General features: G+C 28.7%; 1 long non-coding RNA gene across 50 annotated transcripts in view; it reads right to left on the reverse strand.

Moving 5' to 3' along the window:
• Nucleotides 1-25,742, reverse strand: part of LOC125687855 (uncharacterized) — a 93,169-nt gene that overhangs the window by 38,565 nt on the left and 28,862 nt on the right. For 28 of the 50 annotated variants that reach the window (XR_007374486.1, XR_007374496.1, XR_007374449.1 and 25 more), the window contains 4 exons: nt 21,844-24,057; nt 19,013-20,571; nt 13,965-17,042; nt 10,067-10,271 (listed from right to left, as the gene is read on the reverse strand). This is a non-coding gene — a long non-coding RNA (uncharacterized LOC125687855). Of the gene's footprint in view, nt 1-1,697; nt 2,765-9,697; nt 9,862-10,066; nt 10,272-10,968; nt 11,584-12,158; nt 12,241-12,528; nt 13,514-13,964; nt 17,330-19,012; nt 20,777-21,761; nt 25,372-25,742 lie in introns of all 50 variants that reach the window. The other 22 variants (XR_007374452.1, XR_007374461.1, XR_007374451.1 and 19 more) reach the window with 22 other exon arrangements.

Genomic DNA, 25,742 nt, shown 5'->3' on the forward strand with positions numbered 1-25,742 from the left:
ATCCCTATTTTTAACCTTAAATATCGCTTATTTTCATAGAAATCCCCGTTTTTAGCCTTAAATATCGCTTATTTTCATAGAAATCCCTATTTTTAACCTTAAATATCGCTTATTTTCATAGAAATCCCTGTTTTTCCACTAAAATATCGCTTATTTTCATAGAAATCCCCGTTTTTAACCTTAAATATCGCTTATTTTCATAGAAATCCCTGTTTTTAACCTTAAATATCGCTTATTTTCATAGAAATCCCCGTTTTTAACCTTAAATATCGCTTATTTTCATAGAAATCCCCGTTTTTAACCTTAAATATCGCTTATTTTCATAGAAATCCCCGTTTTTAACCTTAAATATCGCTTATTTTCATAGAAATCCCTGTTTTTCCACTAAAATATCGCTTATTTTCATAGAAATCCCCGTTTTTAACCTTAAATATCGCTTATTTTCATAGAAATCCCCGTTTTTAGCCTTAAATATCGCTTATTTTCATAGAAATCCCTGTTTTTAACCTTAAATATCGCTTATTTTCATAGAAATCCCCGTTTTTAACCTTAAATATCGCTTATTTTCATAGAAATCCCTGTTTTTAACCTTAAATATCGCTTATTTTCATAGAAATCCCTGTTTTTAACCTTAATTATTGCTTATTTTCATAGAAATCCCTGTTTTTAACCTTAAATATCGCTTATTTTCATAGAAATCCCTGTTTTTCCCCTAAAATATCGCTTATTTTCATAGAAATCCCTGTTTTTCCACTAAAATATCGCTTATTTTCATAGAAATCCCCGTTTTTAACCTTAAATATCGCTTATTTTCGTAGAAATCCCCGTTTTTAACCTTAAATATCGCTTATTTTCATAGAAATCCCCGTTTTTAACCTGAAATATCGCTTATTTTCATAGAAATCCCCGTTTTTAACCTTAAATATCGCTTATTTTCATAGAAATCCCCGTTTTTAACCTTATATATCGCTTATTTTCATAGAAATCCCTGTATTTCCAATAAAATATCGCTTATTTTCATAGAAATCCCCGTTTTTAACCTTAAATATCGCTTATTTTCATAGAAATCCCTGTTTTTAACCTTAATTATCGCTTATTTTCATAGAAATCCCTGTTTTTAACCTTAAATATCGCTTATTTTCATAGAAATCCCTGTTTTTAACCTTAAATATCGCTTATTTTCATAGAAATCCCTGTTTTTCCCCTAAAATATCGCTTATTTTCATAGAAATCCCCGTTTTTAACCTTAAATATCGCTTATTTTCATAGAAATCCCCGTTTTTAACCTGAAATATCGCTTATTTTCATAGAAATCCCTGTTTTTAACCTTAAATATCGCTTATTTTCATAGAAATCCCTGTTTTTAACCTTAAATATCGCTTATTTTCATAGAAATCCCTGTTTTTAACCTGAAATATCGCTTATTTTCATAGAAATCCCTGTTTTTAACCTTAAATATCGCTTATTTTCATAGAAATCCCCGTTTTTAACCTTAAATATCGCTTATTTTCATAGAAATCCCCGTTTTTAACCTTAAATATTGCTTATTTTCATAGAAATCCCCGTTTTTAACCTTAAATATCGCTTATTTTCATAGAAATCCCCGTTTTTAACCTTATATATCGCTTATTTTCATAGAAATCCCTGTTTTTCCAATAAAATATCGCTTATTTTCATAGAAATCCCCGTTTTTTAACCTTAAATATCGCTTATTTTCATAGAAATCCCCGTTTTTAACCTTAATTATCGCTTATTTTCATAGAAATCCCCGTTTTTAACCTTAAATATCGCTTATTTTCATAGAAATCCCCGTTTTTAACCTTAAATATCGCTTATTTTCATAGAAATCCCCGTTTTTAACCCTAAAATATCGCTTATTTTCATAGAAATCCCTGTTTTTCCCCTTAAATATCGCTTATTTTCATAGAAATCCCCGTTTTTAACCTTATATATCGCTTATTTTCATAGAAATCCCCGTATTTAACCTTAAATATCGCTTATTTTCATAGAAATCCCTGTTTTTAACCTAAAATATCGCTTATTTTCATAGAAATCCCTGTTTTTCCACTAAAATATCGCTTATTTTCATAGAAAACCCCGTTTTTAACCTTAAATATCGCTTATTTTCATAGAAATCCCTGTTTTTAACCTAAAATATCGCTTATTTTCATAGAAATCCCCGTTTTTAGCCTGAAATATCGCTTATTTTCATAGAAATCCCTGTTTTTAACCTAAAATATCGCTTATTTTCATAGAAATCCCTGTTTTTAACCTTAAATATCGCTTATTTTCATAGAAATCCCTGTTTTTAACCTTAAATATCGCTTATTTTCATAGAAATCCCCGTTTTTAACCTTAAATATCGCTTATTTTCATAGAAATCCCTGTTTTTAACCTTAAATATCGCTTATTTTCATAGAAATCCCTGTTTTTAACCTTAATTATTGCTTATTTTCATAGAAATCCCTGTTTTTAACCTTAAATATCGCTTATTTTCATAGAAATCCCTGTTTTTCCCCTAAAATATCGCTTATTTTCATAGAAATCCCTGTTTTTCCACTAAAATATCGCTTATTTTCATAGAAATCCCCGTTTTTAACCTTAAATATCGCTTATTTTCGTAGAAATCCCCGTTTTTAACCTTAAATATCGCTTATTTTCATAGAAATCCCCGTTTTTAACCTGAAATATCGCTTATTTTCATAGAAATCCCCGTTTTTAACCTTAAATATCGCTTATTTTCATAGAAATCCCCGTTTTTAACCTTATATATCGCTTATTTTCATAGAAATCCCTGTATTTCCAATAAAATATCGCTTATTTTCATAGAAATCCCCGTTTTTAACCTTAAATATCGCTTATTTTCATAGAAATCCCTGTTTTTAACCTTAATTATCGCTTATTTTCATAGAAATCCCTGTTTTTAACCTTAAATATCGCTTATTTTCATAGAAATCCCTGTTTTTAACCTTAAATATCGCTTATTTTCATAGAAATCCCTGTTTTTCCCCTAAAATATCGCTTATTTTCATAGAAATCCCCGTTTTTAACCTTAAATATCGCTTATTTTCATAGAAATCCCCGTTTTTAACCTGAAATATCGCTTATTTTCATAGAAATCCCTGTTTTTAACCTTAAATATCGCTTATTTTCATAGAAATCCCTGTTTTTAACCTTAAATATCGCTTATTTTCATAGAAATCCCTGTTTTTAACCTAAAATATCGCTTATTTTCATAGAAATCCCCGTTTTTAACCTTAAATATCGCTTATTTTCATAGAAATCCCTGTTTTTAACCTTAAATATCGCTTATTTTCATAGAAATCCCTGTTTTTAACCTTAATTATTGCTTATTTTCATAGAAATCCCTGTTTTTAACCTTAAATATCGCTTATTTTCATAGAAATCCCTGTTTTTCCCCTAAAATATCGCTTATTTTCATAGAAATCCCTGTTTTTTCCACTAAAATATCGCTTATTTTCATAGAAATCCCCGTTTTTAACCTTAAATATCGCTTATTTTCGTAGAAATCCCCGTTTTTAACCTTAAATATCGCTTATTTTCATAGAAATCCCCGTTTTTAACCTGAAATATCGCTTATTTTCATAGAAATCCCCGTTTTTAACCTTAAATATCGCTTATTTTCATAGAAATCCCCGTTTTTAACCTTATATATCGCTTATTTTCATAGAAATCCCTGTATTTCCAATAAAATATCGCTTATTTTCATAGAAATCCCCGTTTTTAACCTTAAATATCGCTTATTTTCATAGAAATCCCTGTTTTTAACCTTAATTATCGCTTATTTTCATAGAAATCCCTGTTTTTAACCTTAAATATCGCTTATTTTCATAGAAATCCCTGTTTTTAACCTTAAATATCGCTTATTTTCATAGAAATCCCTGTTTTTTCCCCTAAAATATCGCTTATTTTCATAGAAATCCCCGTTTTTAACCTTAAATATCGCTTATTTTCATAGAAATCCCCGTTTTTAACCTGAAATATCGCTTATTTTCATAGAAATCCCTGTTTTTAACCTTAAATATCGCTTATTTTCATAGAAATCCCTGTTTTTAACCTTAAATATCGCTTATTTTCATAGAAATCCCTGTTTTTAACCTAAAATATCGCTTATTTTCATAGAAATCCCCGTTTTTAGCCTTAAATATCGCTTATTTTCATAGAAATCCCTATTTTTAACCTTAAATATCGCTTATTTTCATAGAAATCCCTGTTTTTCCACTAAAATATCGCTTATTTTCATAGAAATCCCTGTTTTTAACCTAAAATATCGCTTATTTTCATAGAAATCCCCGTTTTTAGCCTTAAATATCGCTTATTTTCATAGAAATCCCTGTTTTTAACCTTAAATATCGCTTATTTTCATAGAAATTCCCGTTTTTAACCTGAAATATCGCTTATTTTCATAGAAATCCCTATTTTTAACCTTAAATATCGCTTATTTTCATAGAAATCCCCGTTTTTAGCCTTAAATATCGCTTATTTTCATAGAAATCCCTATTTTTAACCTTAAATATCGCTTATTTTCATAGAAATCCCTGTTTTTCCACTAAAATATCGCTTATTTTCATAGAAATCCCCGTTTTTAACCTTAAATATCGCTTATTTTCATAGAAATCCCTGTTTTTAACCTTAAATATCGCTTATTTTCATAGAAATCCCCGTTTTTAACCTTAAATATCGCTTATTTTCATAGAAATCCCCGTTTTTAACCTTAAATATCGCTTATTTTCATAGAAATCCCCGTTTTTAACCTTAAATATCGCTTATTTTCATAGAAATCCCTGTTTTTCCACTAAAATATCGCTTATTTTCATAGAAATCCCCGTTTTTAACCTTAAATATCGCTTATTTTCATAGAAATCCCCGTTTTTAGCCTTAAATATCGCTTATTTTCATAGAAATCCCTATTTTTAACCTTAAATATCGCTTATTTTCATAGAAATCCCTGTTTTTCCACTAAAATATCGCTTATTTTCATAGAAATCCCCGTTTTTAACCTTAAATATCGCTTATTTTCATAGAAATCCCCGTTTTTAACCTTAATTATCGCTTATTTTCATAGAAATCCCCGTTTTTAACCTTAAATGTTGCTTATTTTCATAGAAATCCCTGTTTTTAACCTTAAATATCGCTTATTTTCATAGAAATCCCCGTTTTTAACCTTATATATCGCTTATTTTCATAGAAATCCCTGTTTTTCCAATAAAATATTGCTTATTTTCATAGAAATCCCCGTTTTTAACCTTAAATATCGCTTATTTTCATAGAAATCCCCGTTTTTAACCTTAAATATCGCTTATTTTCATAGAAATCCCCGTTTTTAACCTTAATTATCGCTTATTTTCATAGAAATCCCCGTTTTTAACCTTAAATATCGCTTATTTTCATAGAAATCCCCGTTTTTAACCTTAAATATCGCTTATTTTCATAGAAATCCCCGTTTTTAACCCTAAAATATCGCTTATTTTCATAGAAATCCCTGTTTTTCCCCTTAAATATCGCTTATTTTCATAGAAATCCCCGTTTTTAACCTTATATATCGCTTATTTTCATAGAAATCCCCGTATTTAACCTTAAATATCGCTTATTTTCATAGAAATCCCTGTTTTTAACCTTAAATATCGCTTATTTTCATAGAAATCCCTGTTTTTCCACTAAAATATCGCTTATTTTCATAGAAAACCCCGTTTTTAACCTTAAATATCGCTTATTTTCATAGAAATCCCTGTTTTTAACCTAAAATATCGCTTATTTTCATAGAAATCCCCGTTTTTAGCCTGAAATATCGCTTATTTTCATAGAAATCCCTGTTTTTAACCTAAAATATCGCTTATTTTCATAGAAATCCCTGTTTTTAACCTTAAATATCGCTTATTTTCATAGAAATCCCTGTTTTTAACCTTAAATATCGCTTATTTTCATAGAAATCCCCGTTTTTAACCTTAAATATCGCTTATTTTCATAGAAATCCCTGTTTTTAACCTTAAATATCGCTTATTTTCATAGAAATCCCTGTTTTTAACCTTAATTATTGCTTATTTTCATAGAAATCCCTGTTTTTAACCTTAAATATCGCTTATTTTCATAGAAATCCCTGTTTTTCCCCTAAAATATCGCTTATTTTCATAGAAATCCCTGTTTTTCCACTAAAATATCGCTTATTTTCATAGAAATCCCCGTTTTTAACCTGAAATATCGCTTATTTTCGTAGAAATCCCCGTTTTTAACCTTAAATATCGCTTATTTTCATAGAAATCCCCGTTTTTAACCTGAAATATCGCTTATTTTCATAGAAATCCCCGTTTTTAACCTTAAATATCGCTTATTTTCATAGAAATCCCCGTTTTTAACCTTATATATCGCTTATTTTCATAGAAATCCCTGTATTTCCAATAAAATATCGCTTATTTTCATAGAAATCCCCGTTTTTAACCTTAAATATCGCTTATTTTCATAGAAATCCCTGTTTTTAACCTTAATTATCGCTTATTTTCATAGAAATCCCTGTTTTTAACCTTAAATATCGCTTATTTTCATAGAAATCCCTGTTTTTAACCTTAAATATCGCTTATTTTCATAGAAATCCCCGTTTTTAACCTTAAATATCGCTTATTTTCATAGAAATCCCCGTTTTTAACCTTAAATATCGCTTATTTTCATAGAAATCCCCGTTTTTAACCTTAAATATCGCTTATTTTCATAGAAATCCCCGTTTTTAACCTTAAATATCGCTTATTTTCATAGAAATCCCTGTTTTTAACCTTAAATATCGCTTATTTTCATAGAAATCCCTGTTTTTAACCTAAAATATCGCTTATTTTCATAGAAATCCCCGTTTTTAGCCTTAAATATCGCTTATTTTCATAGAAATCCCTATTTTTAACCTTAAATATCGCTTATTTTCATAGAAATCCCTGTTTTTCCACTAAAATATCGCTTATTTTCATAGAAATCCCTGTTTTTAACCTAAAATATCGCTTATTTTCATAGAAATCCCCGTTTTTAGCCTTAAATATCGCTTATTTTCATAGAAATCCCTGTTTTTAACCTTAAATATCGCTTATTTTCATAGAAATTCCCGTTTTTAACCTGAAATATCGCTTATTTTCATAGAAATCCCTATTTTTAACCTTAAATATCGCTTATTTTCATAGAAATCCCCGTTTTTAGCCTTAAATATCGCTTATTTTCATAGAAATCCCTATTTTTAACCTTAAATATCGCTTATTTTCATAGAAATCCCTGTTTTTCCACTAAAATATCGCTTATTTTCATAGAAATCCCCGTTTTTTAACCTTAAATATCGCTTATTTTCATAGAAATCCCTGTTTTTAACCTTAAATATCGCTTATTTTCATAGAAATCCCCGTTTTTAACCTTAAATATCGCTTATTTTCATAGAAATCCCCGTTTTTAACCTTAAATATCGCTTATTTTCATAGAAATCCCCGTTTTTAACCTTAAATATCGCTTATTTTCATAGAAATCCCTGTTTTTCCACTAAAATATCGCTTATTTTCATAGAAATCCCCGTTTTTAACCTTAAATATCGCTTATTTTCATAGAAATCCCCGTTTTTAACCTTAAATATCGCTTATTTTCATAGAAATCCCCGTTTTTAACCTTAATTATCGCTTATTTTCATAGAAATCCCCGTTTTTAACCTTAAATGTTGCTTATTTTCATAGAAATCCCTGTTTTTAACCTTAAATATCGCTTATTTTCATAGAAATCCCCGTTTTTAACCTTATATATCGCTTATTTTCATAGAAATCCCTGTTTTTCCAATAAAATATTGCTTATTTTCATAGAAATCCCCGTTTTTAACCTTAAATATCGCTTATTTTCATAGAAATCCCCGTTTTTAACCTTAATTATCGCTTATTTTCATAGAAATCCCCGTTTTTAACCTTAAATATCGCTTATTTTCATAGAAATCCCCGTTTTTAACCTGAAATATCGCTTATTTTCATAGAAATCCCCGTTTTTAACCTGAAATATCGCTTATTTTCATAGAAATCACTATTTTTAACCTTAAATATCGCTTATTTTCATAGAAATCCCCGTTTTTAACCTTAAATATCGCTTATTTTCATAGAAATCCCCGTTTTTAACCTTAAATATCGCTTATTTTCATAGAAATCCCCGTTTTTAACCTGAAATATCGCTTATTTTCATAGAAATCACTATTTTTAACCTTAAATATCGCTTATTTTCATAGAAATCCCCGTTTTTAACCTTAAATATCGCTTATTTTCATAGAAATCCCTGTATTTCCAATAAAATATCGCTTATTTTCATAGAAATCCCCGTTTTTAACCTTAAATATCGCTTATTTTCATAGAAATCCCTGTTTTTAACCTTAATTATCGCTTATTTTCATAGAAATCCCTGTTTTTAACCTTAAATATCGCTTATTTTCATAGAAATCCCTGTTTTTAACCTTAAATATCGCTTATTTTCATAGAAATCCCTGTTTTTCCCCTAAAATATCGCTTATTTTCATAGAAATCCCCGTTTTTAACCTTAAATATCGCTTATTTTCATAGAAATCCCCGTTTTTAACCTGAAATATCGCTTATTTTCATAGAAATCCCTGTTTTTAACCTTAAATATCGCTTATTTTCATAGAAATCCCTGTTTTTAACCTTAAATATCGCTTATTTTCATAGAAATCCCTGTTTTTAACCTAAAATATCGCTTATTTTCATAGAAATCCCCGTTTTTAGCCTTAAATATCGCTTATTTTCATAGAAATCCCTATTTTTAACCTTAAATATCGCTTATTTTCATAGAAATCCCTGTTTTTCCACTAAAATATCGCTTATTTTCATAGAAATCCCTGTTTTTAACCTAAAATATCGCTTATTTTCATAGAAATCCCCGTTTTTAGCCTTAAATATCGCTTATTTTCATAGAAATCCCTGTTTTTAACCTTAAATATCGCTTATTTTCATAGAAATCCCCGTTTTTAACCTGAAATATCGCTTATTTTCATAGAAATCCCTATTTTTAACCTTAAATATCGCTTATTTTCATAGAAATCCCCGTTTTTAGCCTTAAATATCGCTTATTTTCATAGAAATCCCTATTTTTAACCTTAAATATCGCTTATTTTCATAGAAATCCCTGTTTTTCCACTAAAATATCGCTTATTTTCATAGAAATCCCCGTTTTTAGCCTTAAATATCGCTTATTTTCATAGAAATCCCTGTTTTTAACCTTAAATATCGCTTATTTTCATAGAAATCCCCGTTTTTAACCTTAAATATCGCTTATTTTCATAGAAATCCCTGTTTTTAACCTGAAATATCGCTTATTTTCATAGAAATCCCCGTTTTTAACCTTAAATATCGCTTATTTTCATAGAAATCCCCGTTTTTAACCTTAAATATCGCTTATTTTCATAGAAATCCCTGTTTTTCCACTAAAATATCGCTTATTTTCATAGAAATCCCCGTTTTTAACCTTAAATATCGCTTATTTTCATAGAAATCCCCGTTTTTAACCTTAAATATCGCTTATTTTCATAGAAATCCCCGTTTTTAACCTTAATTATCGCTTATTTTCATAGAAATCCCCGTTTTTAACCTTAAATGTTGCTTATTTTCATAGAAATCCCTGTTTTTAACCTTAAATATCGCTTATTTTCATAGAAATCCCCGTTTTTAACCTTAAATATCGCTTATTTTCATAGAAATCCCTGTTTTTCCAATAAAATATTGCTTATTTTCATAGAAATCCCCGTTTTTAACCTTAAATATCGCTTATTTTCATAGAAATCCCCGTTTTTAACATTAAATATCGCTTATTTTCATAGAAATCCCCGTTTTTAACCTTAAATATCGCTTATTTTCATAGAAATCCCCGTTTTTAACCTGAAATATCGCTTATTTTCATAGAAATCACTATTTTTAACCTTAAATATCGCTTATTTTCATAGAAATCCCCGTTTTTAACCTTATATATCGCTTATTTTCATAGAAATCCCTGTTTTTCCACTAAAATATCGCTTATTTTCATAGAAATCCCCGTTTTTAACCTTAAATATCGCTTATTTTCATAGAAATCCCTGTTTTTAACCTTAATTATCGCTTATTTTCATAGAAATCCCCGTTTTTAACCTTAAATATCGCTTATTTTCATAGAAATCCCTGTTTTTCCACTAAAATATCGCTTATTTTCATAGAAATCCCCGTTTTTAACCTTAAATATCGCTTATTTTCATAGAAATCCCCGTTTTTAACCTTAAATATTGCTTATTTTCATAGAAATCCCCGTTTTTAACCTGAAATATCGCTTATTTTCATAGAAATCCCTGTTTTTAACCTTAAATATCGCTTATTTTCATAGAAATCCCTGTTTTTAACCTTAAATATCGCTTATTTTCATAGAAATCCCCGTTTTTAGCCTTAAATATCGCTTATTTTCATAGAAATCCCTATTTTTAACCTTAAATATCGCTTATTTTCATAGAAATCCCTGTTTTTCCACTAAAATATCGCTTATTTTCATAGAAATCCCCGTTTTTAACCTTAAATATCGCTTATTTTCATAGAAATCCCTGTTTTTAACCTTAAATATCGCTTATTTTCATAGAAATCCCTGTTTTTAACCTTAAATATCGCTTATTTTCATAGAAATCCCCGTTTTTAGCCTTAAATATCGCTTATTTTCATAGAAATCCCTGTTTTTAACCTTAAATATCGCTTATTTTCATAGAAATCCCCGTTTTTAGCCTTAAATATCGCTTATTTTCATAGAAATCCCTGTTTTTAACCTTAAATATCGCTTATTTTCATAGAAATCCCCGTTTTTAACCTGAAATATCGCTTATTTTCATAGAAATCCCTATTTTTAACCTTAAATATCGCTTATTTTCATAGAAATCCCCGTTTTTAGCCTTAAATATCGCTTATTTTCATAGAAATCCCTGTTTTTAACCTTAAATATCGCTTATTTTCATAGAAATCCCTGTTTTTCCACTAAAATATCGCTTATTTTCATAGAAATCCCCGTTTTTAACCTTAAATATCGCTTATTTTCATAGAAATCCCCGTTTTTAACCTTAAATGTCGCTTATTTTCATAGAAATCCCTATTTTTAACCTTAAATATCGCTTATTTTCATAGAAATCCCTGTTTTTAACCTTAAATATCGCTTATTTTCATAGAAATCCCCGTTTTTAACCTTAAATATCGCTTATTTTCATAGAAATCCCTGTTTTTAACCTAAAATATCGCTTATTTTCATAGAAATCCCTGTTTTTAACCTTAAATATCGCTTATTTTCATAGAAATCCCCGTTTTTAACCTTAAATATCGCTTATTTTCATAGAAATCCTTGTTTTTAGCCTGAAATATCGCTTATTTTCATAGAAATCCCTGTTTTTAACCTTAAATATCGCTTATTTTCATAGAAATCCCTGTTTTTAACCTTAAATATCGCTTATTTTCATAGAAATCCCTGTTTTTAACCTTAAATATCGCTTATTTTCATAGAAATCCCTGTTTTTCCAATAAAATATCGCTTATTTTCATAGAAATCCCCGTTTTTAACCTTAAATATCGCTTATTTTCATAGAAATCCCCGTTTTTAACCTTAATTATCGCTTATTTTCATAGAAATCCCCGTTTTTAACCTTAAATATCGCTTATTTTCATAGAAATCCCCGTTTTTAACCTTAATTATTGCTTATTTTCATAGAAATCCCCGTTTTTTCCCCTTAAATATCGCTTATTTTCATAGAAATCCCCGTTTTTCCCCTTAAATGTCGCTTATTTTCATAGAAATCCCCGTTTTTCCCCTTAAATGTCGCTTATTTTCATAGAAATCCCCGTTTTTAACCTGAAATATCGCTTATTTTCATAGAAATCCCCGTTTTTAACCTTAAATATCGCTTATTTTCATAGAAATCCCTGTTTTTAACCTTAAATATCGCTTATTTTCATAGAAATCCCTGTTTTTAACCTTAAATATCGCTTATTTTCATAGAAATCCCCGTTTTTAACCTTAAATATCGCTTATTTTCATAGAAATCCCCGTTTTTAACCTTAAATATTGCTTATTTTCATAGAAATCCCCGTTTTTAACCTGAAATATCGCTTATTTTCATAGAAATCCCCGTTTTTAACCTTATATATCGCTTATTTTCATAGAAATCCCTGTTTTTCCAATAAAATATCGCTTATTTTCATAGAAATCCCCGTTTTTAACCTTAAATATCGCTTATTTTCATAGAAATCCCCGTTTTTAACCTTAATTATCGCTTATTTTCATAGAAATCCCCGTTTTTAACCTTAAATATCGCTTATTTTCATAGAAATCCCCGTTTTTAACCTTAAATATCGCTTATTTTCATAGAAATCCCCGTTTTTAACCCTAAAATATCGCTTATTTTCATAGAAATCCCTGTTTTTCCCCTTAAATATCGCTTATTTTCATAGAAATCCCCGTTTTTAACCTTATATATCGCTTATTTTCATAGAAATCCCCGTATTTAACCTTAAATATCGCTTATTTTCATAGAAATCCCTGTTTTTAACCTTAAATATCGCTTATTTTCATAGAAATCCCTGTTTTTCCACTAAAATATCGCTTATTTTCATAGAAAACCCCGTTTTTAACCTTAAATATCGCTTATTTTCATAGAAATCCCTGTTTTTAACCTAAAATATCGCTTATTTTCATAGAAATCCCCGTTTTTAGCCTGAAATATCGCTTATTTTCATAGAAATCCCTGTTTTTAACCTTAAATATCGCTTATTTTCATAGAAATCCCTGTTTTTAACCTTAAATATCGCTTATTTTCATAGAAATCCCTGTTTTTAACCTTAAATATCGCTTATTTTCATAGAAATCCCCGTTTTTAACCTTAAATATCGCTTATTTTCATAGAAATCCCTGTTTTTAACCTTAATTATTGCTTATTTTCATAGAAATCCCTGTTTTTAACCTTAAATATCGCTTATTTTCATAGAAATCCCTGTTTTTCCCCTAAAATATCGCTTATTTTCATAGAAATCCCTGTTTTTCCACTAAAATATCGCTTATTTTCATAGAAATCCCCGTTTTTAACCTGAAATATCGCTTATTTTCATAGAAATCCCCGTTTTTAACCTTAAATATTGCTTATTTTCATAGAAATCCCCGTTTTTAACCTTAAATATCGCTTATTTTCATAGAAATCCCCGTTTTTAACCTTATATATCGCTTATTTTCATAGAAATCCCTGTTTTTCCAATAAAATATCGCTTATTTTCATAGAAATCCCCGTTTTTAACCTTAAATATCGCTTATTTTCATAGAAATCCCCGTTTTTAACCTTAATTATCGCTTATTTTCATAGAAATCCCCGTTTTTAACCTTAAATATAGCTTATTTTCATAGAAATCCCCGTTTTTAACCTTAAATATCGCTTATTTTCATATAAATCCCCGTTTTTAACCCTAAAATATCGCTTCTTTTCATAGAAATCCCTGTTTTTAACCTGAAATATCGCTTATTTTCATAGAAATCCCTGTTTTTCCCCTTAAATATCGCTTATTTTCATAGAAATCCCCGTTTTTAACCTTAAATATCGCTTATTTTCATAGAAATCCCCGTTTTTAGCCTTAAATATCGCTTATTTTCATAGAAATCCCTGTTTTTAACCTGAAATATCGCTTATTTTCATAGAAATCCCTGTTTTTAACCTTAAATATCGCTTATTTTCATAGAAATCCCTGTTTTTCCCCTAAAATATCGCTTATTTTCATAGAAATCCCTGTTTTTCCACTAAAATATCGCTTATTTTCATAGAAATCCCCGTTTTTAACCTTAAATATCGCTTATTTTCATAGAAATCCCCGTTTTTAACCTTAAATATCGCTTATTTTCATAGAAATCCCCGTTTTTAACCTGAAATATCGCTTATTTTCATAGAAATCCCCGTTTTTAACCTTAAATATTGCTTATTTTCATAGAAATCCCCGTTTTTAACCTTAAATATCGCTTATTTTCATAGAAATCCCTGTTTTTAACCTTAAATATCGCTTATTTTCATAGAAATCCCTGTTTTTCCAATAAAATATCGCTTATTTTCATAGAAATCCCTGTTTTTAACCTTAAATATCGCTTATTTTCATAGAAATCCCCGTTTTTAACATTATATATCGCTTATTTTCATAGAAATCCCTGTTTTTAACCTTAAATATCGCTTATTTTCATAGAAATCCCCGTTTTTAACCTGAAATATCGCTTATTTTCATAGAAATCCCTATTTTTAACCTTAAATATCGCTTATTTTCATAGAAATCCCCGTTTTTAGCCTTAAATATCGCTTATTTTCATAGAAATCCCCGTTTTTAGCCTTAAATATCGCTTATTTTCATAGAAATCCCTGTTTTTCCACTAAAATATCGCTTATTTTCATAGAAATCCCCGTTTTTAACCTTAAATATCGCTTATTTTCATAGAAATCCCCGTTTTTAACCTTAAATGTCGCTTATTTTCATAGAAATCCCTATTTTTAACCTTAAATATCGCTTATTTTCATAGAAATCCCTATTTTTAACCTTAAATATCGCTTATTTTCATAGAAATCCCTGTTTTTCCACTAAAATATCGCTTATTTTCATAGAAATCCCCGTTTTTAACCTTAAATATCGCTTATTTTCATAGAAATCCCCGTTTTTAACCTTAAATATCGCTTATTTTCATAGAAATCCCTGTTTTTAACCTAAAATATCGCTTATTTTCATAGAAATCCCCGTTTTTAACCCTAAAATATCGCTTATTTTCATAGAAATCCCTGTTTTTAACCTTAAATATCGCTTATTTTCATAGAAATCCCTGTTTTTAACCTAAAATATCGCTTATTTTCATAGAAATCCCTGTTTTTAGCCTTAAATATCGCTTATTTTCATAGAAATCCCTATTTTTAACCATAAATATCGCTTATTTTCATAGAAATCCCTGTTTTTCCCCTTAAATATCGCTTATTTTCATAGAAATCCCCGTTTTTAACCTTATATATCGCTTATTTTCATAGAAATCCCCGTATTTAACCTTAAATATCGCTTATTTTCATAGAAATCCCTGTTTTTAACCTTAAATATCGCTTATTTTCATAGAAATCCCTGTTTTTCCACTAAAATATCGCTTATTTTCATAGAAAACCCCGTTTTTAACCTTAAATATCGCTTATTTTCATAGAAATCCCCGTTTTTAACCCTAAAATATCGCTTCTTTTCATAGAAATCCCTGTTTTTAACCTTAAATATCGCTTATTTTCATAGAAATCCCTGTTTTTCCCCTTAAATATCGCTTATTTTCATAGAAATCCCCGTTTTTAACCTTAAATATCGCTTATTTTCATAGAAATCCCCGTTTTTAGCCTTAAATATCGCTTATTTTCATAGAAATCCCTGTTTTTAACCTTAAATATCGCTTATTTTCATAGAAATCCCTGTTTTTCCACTAAAATATCGCTTATTTTCATAGAAATCCCCGTTTTTAACCTTAAATATCGCTTATTTTCATAGAAATCCCTGTTTTTAACCTTAAATATCGCTTATTTTCATAGAAATCCCTGTTTTTCCCCTAAAATATCGCTTATTTTCATAGAAATCCCTGTTTTTCCACTAAAATATCGCTTATTTTCATAGAAATCCCCGTTTTTAACCTTAAATGTCGCTTATTTTCATAGAAATCCCCGTTTTTAACCTGAAATATCGCTTATTTTCATAGAAATCCCCGTTTTTAACCTTAAATATTGCTTATTTTCATAGAAATCCCCGTTTTTAACCTTAAATATCGCTTATTTTCATAGAAATCCCCGTTTTTAACCTTATATATCGCTTATTTTCATAGAAATCCCTGTTTTTCCAATAAAATATCGCTTATTTTCATAGAAATCCCTGTTTTTAACCTTAAATATCGCTTATTTTCATAGAAATCCCCGTTTTTAACCTTATATATCGCTTATTTTCATAGAAATCCCTGTTTTTAACCTTAAATATCGCTTATTTTCATAGAAATCCCTGTTTTTTCCCCTTAAATATCGCTTATTTTCATAGAAATCCCCGTTTTTAACCTTAAATATCGCTTATTTTCATAGAAATCCCCGTTTTTAGCCTTAAATATCGCTTATTTTCATAGAAATCCCTGTTTTTAACCTTAAATATCGCTTATTTTCATAGAAATCCCTGTTTTTCCACTAAAATATCGCTTATTTTCATAGAAATCCCCGTTTTTAACCTTAAATATCGCTTATTTTCATAGAAATCCCTGTTTTTAACCTTAAATATCGCTTATTTTCATAGAAATCCCTGTTTTTCCCCTAAAATATCGCTTATTTTCATAGAAATCCCTGTTTTTCCACTAAAATATCGCTTATTTTCATAGAAATCCCCGTTTTTAACCTTAAATGTCGCTTATTTTCATAGAAATCCCCGTTTTTAACCTGAAATATCGCTTATTTTCATAGAAATCCCCGTTTTTAACCTTAAATATTGCTTATTTTCATAGAAATCCCCGTTTTTAACCTTAAATATCGCTTATTTTCATAGAAATCCCCGTTTTTAACCTTATATATCGCTTATTTTCATAGAAATCCCTGTTTTTCCAATAAAATATCGCTTATTTTCATAGAAATCCCTGTTTTTAACCTTAAATATCGCTTATTTTCATAGAAATCCCCGTTTTTAACCTTATATATCGCTTATTTTCATAGAAATCCCTGTTTTTAACCTTAAATATCGCTTATTTTCATAGAAATCCCTGTTTTTAACCTTAAATATCGCTTATTTTCATAGAAATCCCCGTTTTTAACCTGAAATATCGCTTATTTTCATAGAAATCCCTATTTTTAACCTTAAATATCGCTTATTTTCATAGAAATCCCCGTTTTTAGCCTTAAATATCGCTTATTTTCATAGAAATCCCTATTTTTAACCTTAAATATCGCTTATTTTCATAGAAATCCCTGTTTTTCCACTAAAATATCGCTTATTTTCATAGAAATCCCTGTTTTTAACCTTAAATATCGCTTATTTTCATAGAAATCCCCGTTTTTAACCTTAAATGTCGCTTATTTTCATAGAAATCCCTATTTTTAACCTTAAATATCGCTTATTTTCATAGAAATCCCTGTTTTTCCACTAAAATATCGCTTATTTTCATAGAAATCCCCGTTTTTAACCTTAAATATCGCTTATTTTCATAGAAATCCCCGTTTTTAACCTTAAATATCGCTTATTTTCATAGAAATCCCTGTTTTTAACCTAAAATATCGCTTATTTTCATAGAAATCCCCGTTTTTAACCTTAAATATCGCTTATTTTCATAGAAATCCCCGTTTTTAGCCTGAAATATCGCTTATTTTCATAGAAATCCCTGTTTTTAACCTTAAATATCGCTTATTTTCATAGAAATCCCTGTTTTTAACCTTAAATATCGCTTATTTTCATAGAAATCCCTGTTTTTAACCTAAAATATCGCTTATTTTCATAGAAATCCCTGTATTTCCAATAAAATATCGCTTATTTTCATAGAAATCCCCGTTTTTAACCTTAAATATCGCTTATTTTCATAGAAATCCCTGTTTTTAACCTTAAATATCGCTTATTTTCATAGAAATCCCCGTTTTTAACCTTAAATATCACTTATTTTCATAGAAATCCCTGTTTTTAACCTTAAATATCGCTTATTTTCATAGAAATCCCTGTTTTTCCCCTAAAATATCGCTTATTTTCATAGAAATCCCCGTTTTTAACCTTAAATATCGCTTATTTTCATAGAAATCCCCGTTTTTAACCTGAAATATCGCTTATTTTCATAGAAATCCCTGTTTTTAACCTTAAATATCGCTTATTTTCATAGAAATCCCTGTTTTTAACCTTAAATATCGCTGATTTTCATAGAAATCCCTGTTTTTAACCTAAAATATCGCTTATTTTCATAGAAATCCCCGTTTTTAGCCTTAAATATCGCTTATTTTCATAGAAATCCCTGTTTTTAACCTTAAATATCGCTTATTTTCATAGAAATCCCTGTTTTTCCCCTAAAATATCGCTTATTTTCATAGAAATCCCTGTTTTTCCACTAAAATATCGCTTATTTTCATAGAAATCCCCGTTTTTAACCTGAAATATCGCTTATTTTCATAGAAATCCCCGTTTTTAACCTTAAATATTGCTTATTTTCATAGAAATCCCCGTTTTTAACCTTAAATATCGCTTATTTTCATAGAAATCCCCGTTTTTAACCTTAAATATCGCTTATTTTCATAGAAATCCCCGTTTTTAACCTTATATATCGCTTATTTTCATAGAAATCCCTGTTTTTCCAATAAAATATCGCTTATTTTCATAGAAATCCCCGTTTTTAACCTTAAATATCGCTTATTTTCATAGAAATCCCCGTTTTTAACCTTAATTATCGCTTATTTTCATAGAAATCCCCGTTTTTAACCTTAAATATAGCTTATTTTCATAGAAATCCCCGTTTTTAACCTGAAATATCGCTTATTTTCATAGAAATCCCCGTTTTTAACCCTAAAATATCGCTTCTTTTCATAGAAATCCCTGTTTTTAACCTTAAATATCGCTTATTTTCATAGAAATCCCCGTTTTTTCCCCTTAAATATCGCTTATTTTCATAGAAATCCCCGTTTTTAACCTTAAATATCGCTTATTTTCATAGAAATCCCCGTTTTTAGCCTTAAATATCGCTTATTTTCATAGAAATCCCTGTTTTTAACCTTAAATATCGCTTATTTTCATAGAAATCCCCGTTTTTAACCTTAAATATCGCTTATTTTCATAGAAATCCCCGTTTTTAACCTTAATTATCGCTTATTTTCATAGAAATCCCTGTTTTTAACCTTAAATATCGCTTATTTTCATAGAAATCCCTGTTTTTCCCCTAAAATATCGCTTATTTTCATAGAAATCCCTGTTTTTAACCTTAAATATCGCTTATTTTCATAGAAATCCCCGTTTTTAACCTTAAATATCGCTTATTTTCATAGAAATCCCCGTTTTTAACCTTAAATGTCGCTTATTTTCATAGAAATCCCCGTTTTTAACCTGAAATATCGCTTATTTTCATAGAAATCCCCGTTTTTAACCTTAAATATTGCTTATTTTCATAGAAATCCCCGTTTTTAACCTTAAATATCGCTTATTTTCATAGAAATCCCCGTTTTTAACCTTATATATCGCTTATTTTCATAGAAATCCCTGTTTTTCCAATAAAATATCGCTTATTTTCATAGAAATCCCTGTTTTTAACCTTAAATATCGCTTATTTTCATAGAAATCCCCGTTTTTAACCTTATATATCGCTTATTTTCATAGAAATCCCTGTTTTTAACCTTAAATATCGCTTATTTTCATAGAAATCCCTGTTTTTAACCTTAAATATCGCTTATTTTCATAGAAATCCCCGTTTTTAACCTGAAATATCGCTTATTTTCATAGAAATCCCTATTTTTAACCTTAAATATCGCTTATTTTCATAGAAATCCCCGTTTTTAGCCTTAAATATCGCTTATTTTCATAGAAATCCCTATTTTTAACCTTAAATATCGCTTATTTTCATAGAAATCCCTGTTTTTCCACTAAAATATCGCTTATTTTCATAGAAATCCCTGTTTTTAACATTAAATATCGCTTATTTTCATAGAAATCCCCGTTTTTAACCTTAAATATCGCTTATTTTCATAGAAATCCCTATTTTTAACCTTAAATATCGCTTATTTTCATAGAAATCCCTGTTTTTCCCCTAAAATATCGCTTATTTTCATAGAAATCCCCGTTTTTAACCTTAAATATCGCTTATTTTCATAGAAATCCCCGTTTTTAACCTTAAATATCGCTTATTTTCATAGAAATCCCTGTTTTTAACCTAAAATATCGCTTATTTTCATAGAAATCCCCGTTTTTAACCTTAAATATCGCTTATTTTCATAGAAATCCCCGTTTTTAGCCTGAAATATCGCTTATTTTCATAGAAATCCCTGTTTTTAACCTTAAATATCGCTTATTTTCATAGAAATCCCTGTTTTTAACCTTAAATATCGCTTATTTTCATAGAAATCCCTGTTTTTAACCTTAAATATCGCTTATTTTCATAGAAATCCCTGTTTTTCCAATAAAATATCGCTTATTTTCATAGAAATCCCCGTTTTTAACCTAAAATATCGCTTATTTTCATAGAAATCCCCGTTTTTAGCCTGAAATATCGCTTATTTTCATAGAAATCCCTGTTTTTAACCTTAAATATCGCTTATTTTCATAGAAATCCCTGTTTTTAACCTTAAATATCGCTTATTTTCATAGAAATCCCTGTTTTTAACCTTAAATATCGCTTATTTTCATAGAAATCCCCGTTTTTAACCTTAAATATCGCTTATTTTCATAGAAATCCCTGTTTTTAACCTTAAATATCGCTTATTTTCATAGAAATCCCTGTTTTTTCCCCTAAAATATCGCTTATTTTCATAGAAATCCCTGTTTTTCCACTAAAATATCGCTTATTTTCATAGAAATCCCCGTTTTTAACCTGAAATATCGCTTATTTTCATAGAAATCCCCGTTTTTAACCTTAAATATTGCTTATTTTCATAGAAATCCCCGTTTTTAACCTTAAATATCGCTTATTTTCATAGAAATCCCCGTTTTTAACCTTAAATATCGCTTATTTTCATAGAAATCCCCGTTTTTAACCTTAAATATAGCTTATTTTCATAGAAATCCCCGTTTTTAACCTTAAATATCGCTTATTTTCATATAAATCCCCGTTTTTAACCCTAAAATATCGCTTCTTTTCATAGAAATCCCTGTTTTTAACCTTAAATATCGCTTATTTTCATAGAAATCCCCGTTTTTCCCCTTAAATATCGCTTATTTTCATAGAAATCCCCGTTTTTAACCTTAAATATCGCTTATTTTCATAGAAATCCCCGTTTTTAGCCTTAAATATCGCTTATTTTCATAGAAATCCCTGTTTTTAACCTTAAATATCGCTTATTTTCATAGAAATCCCCGTTTTTAACCTGAAATATCGCTTATTTTCATAGAAATCCCCGTTTTTAACCTTAATTATCGCTTATTTTCATAGAAATCCCTGTTTTTAACCTTAAATATTGCTTATTTTCATAGAAATCCCTGTTTTTCCCCTAAAATATCGCTTATTTTCATAGAAATCCCTGTTTTTAACCTTAAATATCGCTTATTTTCATAGAAATCCCCGTTTTTAACCTTAAATATCGCTTATTTTCATAGAAATCCCCGTTTTTAACCTTAAATATCGCTTATTTTCATAGAAATCCCCGTTTTTAACCTTAAATATCGCTTATTTTCATAGAAATCCCCGTTTTTAACCTTATATATCGCTTATTTTCATAGAAATCCCTGTTTTTCCGATAAAATATCGCTTATTTTCATAGAAATCCCTGTTTTTAACCTTAAATATCGCTTATTTTCATAGAAATCCCCGTTTTTAACCTTATATATCGCTTATTTTCATAGAAATCCCCGTTTTTAACCTTAAATATCGCTTATTTTCATAGAAATCCCTGTTTTTAACCTTAAATATCGCTTATTTTCATAGAAATCCCCGTTTTTAACCTGAAATATCGCTTATTTTCATAGAAATCCCTATTTTTAACCTTAAATATCGCTTATTTTCATAGAAATCCCCGTTTTTAGCCTTAAATATCGCTTATTTTCATAGAAATCCCTATTTTTAACCTTAAATATCGCTTATTTTCATAGAAATCCCTGTTTTTCCACTAAAATATCGCTTATTTTCATAGAAATCCCCGTTTTTAACCTTAAATGTCGCTTATTTTCATAGAAATCCCCGTTTTTAACCTTAAATATCGCTTATTTTCATAGAAATCCCCGTTTTTAGCCTTAAATATCGCTTATTTTCATAGAAATCCCTGTTTTTAACCTTAAATATCGCTTATTTTCATAGAAATCCCTGTTTTTCCACTAAAATATCGCTTATTTTCATAGAAATCCCCGTTTTTAACCTTAAATATCGCTTATTTTCATAGAAATCCCTGTTTTTAACCTTAAATATCGCTTATTTTCATAGAAATCCCTGTTTTTCCCCTAAAATATCGCTTATTTTCATAGAAATCCCTGTTTTTCCACTAAAATATCGCTTATTTTCATAGAAATCCCCGTTTTTAACCTTAAATGTCGCTTATTTTCATAGAAATCCCCGTTTTTAACCTGAAATATCGCTTATTTTCATAGAAATCTCCGTTTTTAACCTTAAATATTGCTTATTTTCATAGAAATCCCCGTTTTTAACCTTAAATATCGCTTATTTTCATAGAAATCCCCGTTTTTAACCTTATATATCGCTTATTTTCATAGAAATCCCTGTTTTTCCAATAAAATATCGCTTATTTTCATAGAAATCCCTGTTTTTAACCTTAAATATCGCTTATTTTCATAGAAATCCCCGTTTTTAACCTTATATATCGCTTATTTTCATAGAAATCCCTGTTTTTAACCTTAAATATCGCTTATTTTCATAGAAATCCCTGTTTTTAACCTTAAATATCGCTTATTTTCATAGAAATCCCCGTTTTTAACCTGAAATATCGCTTATTTTCATAGAAATCCCTATTTTTAACCTTAAATATCGCTTATTTTCATAGAAATCCCCGTTTTTAGCCTTAAATATCGCTTATTTTCATAGAAATCCCTATTTTTAACCTTAAATATCGCTTATTTTCATAGAAATCCCTGTTTTTCCACTAAAATATCGCTTATTTTCATAGAAATCCCTGTTTTTAACCTTAAATATCGCTTATTTTCATAGAAATCCCCGTTTTTAACCTTAAATGTCGCTTATTTTCATAGAAATCCCTATTTTTAACCTTAAATATCGCTTATTTTCATAGAAATCCCTGTTTTTCCACTAAAATATCGCTTATTTTCATAGAAATCCCTGTTTTTAACCTTAAATATCGCTTATTTTCATAGAAATCCCCGTTTTTAACCTTAAATATCGCTTATTTTCATAGAAATCCCTGTTTTTAACCTAAAATATCGCTTATTTTCATAGAAATCCCCGTTTTTAACCTTAAATATCGCTTATTTTCATAGAAATCCCCGTTTTTAGCCTGAAATATCGCTTATTTTCATAGAAATCCCTGTTTTTAACCTTAAATATCGCTTATTTTCATAGAAATCCCTGTTTTTAACCTTAAATATCGCTTATTTTCATAGAAATCCCTGTTTTTAACCTAAAATATCGCTTATTTTCATAGAAATCCCTGTTTTTCCAATAAAATATCGCTTATTTTCATAGAAATCCCCGTTTTTAACCTAAAATATCGCTTATTTTCATAGAAATCCCCGTTTTTAGCCTGAAATATCGCTTATTTTCATAGAAATCCCTGTTTTTAACCTTAAATATCGCTTATTTTCATAGAAATCCCTGTTTTTAACCTTAAATATCGCTTATTTTCATAGAAATCCCTGTTTTTAACCTTAAATATCGCTTATTTTCATAGAAATCCCCGTTTTTAACCTTAAATATCGCTTATTTTCATAGAAATCCCTGTTTTTAACCTTAAATATCGCTTATTTTCATAGAAATCCCTGTTTTTCCCCTAAAATATCGCTTATTTTCATAGAAATCCCTGTTTTTCCACTAAAATATCACTTATTTTCATAGAAATCCCCGTTTTTAACCTGAAATATCGCTTATTTTCATAGAAATCCCCGTTTTTAACCTTAAATATTGCTTATTTTCATAGAAATCCCTGTTTTTAACCTTAAATATCGCTTATTTTCATAGAAATCCCCGTTTTTAACCTTAAATATCGCTTATTTTCATAGAAATCCCCGTTTTTAACCTTATATATCGCTTATTTTCATAGAAATCCCTGTTTTTCCAATAAAATATCGCTTATTTTCATAGAAATCCCCGTTTTTAACCTTAAATATCGCTTATTTTCATAGAAATCCCCGTTTTTAACCTTAATTATCGCTTATTTTCATAGAAATCCCCGTTTTTAACCTTAAATATAGCTTATTTTCATAGAAATCCCCGTTTTTAACCTTAAATATCGCTTATTTTCATAGAAATCCCCGTTTTTAACCCTAAAATATCGCTTCTTTTCATAGAAATCCCTGTTTTTAACCTTAAATATCGCTTATTTTCATAGAAATCCCTGTTTTTCCCCTTAAATATCGCTTATTTTCATAGAAATCCCCGTTTTTAACCTTAATTATCGCTTATTTTCATAGAAATCCCTGTTTTTAACCTTAAATATCGCTTATTTTCATAGAAATCCCCGTTTTTTCCCCTAAAATATCGCTTATTTTCATAGAAATCCCCGTTTTTAACCTTAAATATCGCTTATTTTCATAGAAATCCCCGTTTTTAACCTTAAATATCGCTTATTTTCATAGAAATCCCCGTTTTTAACCTTAAATATCGCTTATTTTCATAGAAATCCCCGTTTTTAACCTGAAATATCGCTTATTTTCATAGAAATCCCCGTTTTTAACCTTAAATATTGCTTATTTTCATAGAAATCCCCGTTTTTAACCTTAAATATCGCTTATTTTCATAGAAATCCCCGTTTTTAACCTTATATATCGCTTATTTTCATAGAAATCCCTGTTTTTCCAATAAAATATCGCTTATTTTCATAGAAATCCCTGTTTTTAACCTTAAATATCGCTTATTTTCATAGAAATCCCTGTTTTTAACCTTAAATATCGCTTATTTTCATAGAAATCCCTGTTTTTAACCTTAAATATCGCTTATTTTCATAGAAATCCCCGTTTTTAACCTGAAATATCGCTTATTTTCATAGAAATCCCCGTTTTTAACCTTAAATATCGCTTATTTTCATAGAAATCCCCGTTTTTAACCTTAAATGTCGCTTATTTTCATAGAAATCCCTATTTTTAACCTTAAATATCGCTTATTTTCATAGAAATCCCTATTTTTAACCTTAAATATCGCTTATTTTCATAGAAATCCCTGTTTTTCCACTAAAATATCGCTTATTTTCATAGAAATCCCCGTTTTTAACCTTAAATATCGCTTATTTTCATAGAAATCCCCGTTTTTAACCTTAAATATCGCTTATTTTCATAGAAATCCATGTTTTTAACCTAAAATATCGCTTATTTTCATAGAAATCCCCGTTTTTAACCTTAAATATCGCTTATTTTCATAGAAATCCCCGTTTTTAGCCTGAAATATCGCTTATTTTCATAGAAATCCCTGTTTTTAACCTTAAATATCGCTTATTTTCATAGAAATCCCTGTTTTTAACCTTAAATATCGCTTATTTTCATAGAAATCCCTGTTTTTAACCTTAAATATCGCTTATTTTCTTAGAAATCCCTGTTTTTCCAATAAAATATCGCTTATTTTCATAGAAATCCCCGTTTTTAACCTAAAATATCGCTTATTTTCATAGAAATCCCCGTTTTTAGCCTGAAATATCGCTTATTTTCATAGAAATCCCTGTTTTTAACCTTAAATATCGCTTATTTTCATAGAAATCCCTGTTTTTAACCTTAAATATCGCTTATTTTCATAGAAATCCCTGTTTTTAACCTTAAATATCGCTTATTTTCATAGAAATCCCCGTTTTTTAACCTTAAATATCGCTTATTTTCATAGAAATCCCTGTTTTTAACCTTAAATATCGCTTATTTTCATAGAAATCCCTGTTTTTCCCC

Source organism: Lagopus muta, unplaced genomic scaffold (genome assembly GCF_023343835.1).
Source record: "Lagopus muta isolate bLagMut1 unplaced genomic scaffold, bLagMut1 primary scaffold_93, whole genome shotgun sequence".
Taxonomy (NCBI): Eukaryota; Metazoa; Chordata; class Aves; order Galliformes; family Phasianidae; genus Lagopus; species Lagopus muta.